Genomic DNA, 2,934 nt, shown 5'->3' with positions numbered 1-2,934 from the left:
CTCCCCCTCCCCTCCCTCCCCCTTCTTTCTCTCCCCTAAAACTAATCCCGATCCCGAATCGTCGTTCTCGATCTCCTTATCTCGAAAATATCTCGAGACAAGTATATTTCGTGAAATTCGTCCCGAGGAAAAATCTCTAGGGGATACTTGGATCGAGACGTAGATCCTCGTTTGATGGATCTATCTGGCAGGAAATCCTGTATCACGCGCATGCGTTAGTCGTGCGTGATTCTGGGCGAGGCCAGGCCCGCGACCACGCTTAATTCAGTAGGCGGAGGACTGTGGCGGAGGTTGGAGCTTTTCGATCTCTTCTAATCGAAAAAGAGACGGGAGGAAGCGTAGGCAGGCAGGGAATGAAAGAGACAGAGGGAGAGACGGGAAAGTGGGGGGCAGATGGGTTCGCGCGCGCTTGCGTGCCTCCGCTTTTGATTATGCGGCTCCACGATAGGATCTGACACCGGGCCATTTGCATGGCTATCAAGATACCGGCCGTTCAAGGGACACCAACACCAAGGGGATCGAGCGTGTATACGCGCAACACGCCTGTTTTTCATTCCGAGCCACGCTAGTTACACGAATGATCGGTCTTTTCCTTCGAAACACCGTGTCGGAGGAAGTTCTCGTTGCTAACTCGAACGGACGATTACCCCTCCCTTTACTCCTATCTATTACGTCCTCCAGATTTCTTGGAATCGGTTTTTGGAGTTTTTTTTTCTTTTTAGCATCGAGAAAGATAGAAGAATCACGAGGAGATTTTCGAATTTCAACTTGGATATTTGGGAAGAAATATCTTGTTGATAAATCCAATTGGATTTTATTAAGAGACGTTTGTCAGGCCGTTTTTTTAATTCGATTTAATTTTTTGAATCACGACGAGAATTGTACGGTAGAGAATTCGAGATCCCTAATCGTCGACCGTTGTCGAAAGTTTTCGGAGCACGGATGGAAGGGTTAAAAACGCGCGTGGCCGTGGCCGAGCGATATCGGCGAACGCGGCGGGATGAAAAAGAGGCCGTCACGCACAAAGTGGAATTCCCTGGGTGCTCACGTACGTGCGATTAGCATGACAAGTGGAAAGTAATTGTTCGCCGTAGACGACCTGTAGACGAGTTTCAGGCTCGACCCGCCGGACCCCCGTGGCTCCTGAATCGAAACAAAGTTTCCTTTTCACAGGCGCGCGGCCACACGCTCGGCTCCAATTCCGTCTCCGCCACCCGGCACGGTTCATCGTTCCTCAATTAATTCGATTATCGTACCGACGCACCGCCGCTCCCCTCTGCGGTCAATTAAATTTGCAAATCGGCCCGGAGAGATACGTCGAGATACGCGGTTCCAACGAATTATCGTCCCAACCAAATTGACACTCGAGATACTCGTTAAAAAAAAAGGAAAAAAAAATATCCTCGTTCGACGACGAAAATGATTTCGTCCATCTTGCGCGGAGCAACAAGTATTCTCTTTTCCTTCCTTGTTCTTTTTTTTTTTTTTCGAAGCAAACCGGCTCGAAAATCGATTACCACGTTTATCGATTCGAAGACTCGTTCCGGAAGAGACGAGGTCGGTCAGACCGAGAAAAGGAGGAGGGAGGAGGAAGGAGGGAGGGAAGGTTATACAGCCTAGATTTGATTTCGAATCTGAGATCATTGTGCCAGACACGATGCCTCCTACTTCCTCGTGAAGATGAGAGAGAGAGAGAGAGAGAAGCTGCTGGTATTCCTGTGATTTCCATACAGGAAGCTCTGTAACGAGAAACCACCAGTCCTTCCCCCTTTCTCTTTCTTACTGGCTGCCGCCCCTGTAGCGCGTCTCTCGAGCGCGCCACCCGCTCGAGGCTGCCGGTTCTCGGTTTGTCCCGGTGTATGATTACCAATTTCAGGTTACCAGGTACAAGCATCGTGCCGACGAGGCGTCAACCTCAGCCTCGTCGCTCGAATGAACTCTACCTGAGAGAAGGACCTCAACGAATTCGTGAAAGCCTCTTTCCAAATTGCAGAAAATCATCATCGGAGATAATTTCTCGAGAAAATATGCGAAGGAGATAAATAAAATTTTATCTCCTTCTAAACTCAGAAAGAAAAGGAAAGGAAAGAAAAGGAAACCTCTTCGTTTTTCGGAAAAAATTATTTCGAAAAAATTATTCGTCGATAGAAGTCTTAATTTCGTATTTTCGTGCGTAACATGTTGCGAACGGTTGAGTAAAAAAACGTAAAAATGTTTCATAAAAAGAATAAAAAAAGAGATAGATTCGTATCGAGAGCGGAAAATCATAAGAGAGGAGGAATCGGGTCCGAGCATGCTGCCAACCAACCCTGACCAGGGCTGTGCGACCAGGTGCGCTCGTTCGCTTCTCCTCTCTCGCCGAGGAGAGCCTCGAAGGGGAGGAAGAGATCAGGGTGTTGACGAGGATAGACCGGGATAGGGCCTCCCCTCGCTTCCCCTCGAGCTCGAAAGGAGGGGACTCGAAGGTAGGGACAGGAGGCTACCTGAGGTCCTCGCGTAGGACCTTCCCGGTACGAGGTTTGGGCGCCCAACTGTCTGCCCGATCCTTGTTCGGTACGCGTCGGTGGATCGGTGATTTTTTTCCACCATTCGAACGGGTACCTGACTGACCTCCACTCTACCATCCTGCAACTGTCGAATTTTGCCTTTCACGTTACTTTCGTTTTTCGAAAGAAAGAGAGACGAGGACTACCAGTAGATTTCTTTCTCTCTTTCTTTCTCTTTTTTTTTTTTTTTTAAAGACCCGAGGTTAAATTTCAAATTCAAATCGAAAGCGTTTGAATTCAAATTGGAATTTTTGAATTGAGATCGAATTTGAATTTGAAAAACGAGACAAAAAGTTGGCCGGCACACCATCGAGATTACCGTCGAGATTACCATCGAGGCGTTAAATATCGAATCGCTTCGCGTAATGTAACGCACGAGGCTGGCTGG

General features: G+C 48.1%; 1 protein-coding gene across 1 annotated transcript in view; it reads left to right on the top strand.

The window, feature by feature from the left end:
* Nucleotides 1-2,934, top strand: part of LOC102670877 — a 94,279-nt gene that overhangs the window by 35,370 nt on the left and 55,975 nt on the right. The gene's annotated exons all lie outside the window — the stretch shown is intronic.

Source organism: Apis dorsata, unplaced genomic scaffold (genome assembly GCF_000469605.1).
Source record: "Apis dorsata unplaced genomic scaffold, Apis dorsata 1.3 scaffold_57, whole genome shotgun sequence".
NCBI classification, from domain to species: Eukaryota; Metazoa; Arthropoda; class Insecta; order Hymenoptera; family Apidae; genus Apis; species Apis dorsata.
Note: the sequence above shows the minus strand (reverse complement) of the source record. Positions and strands in the feature narration are given on the sequence as shown.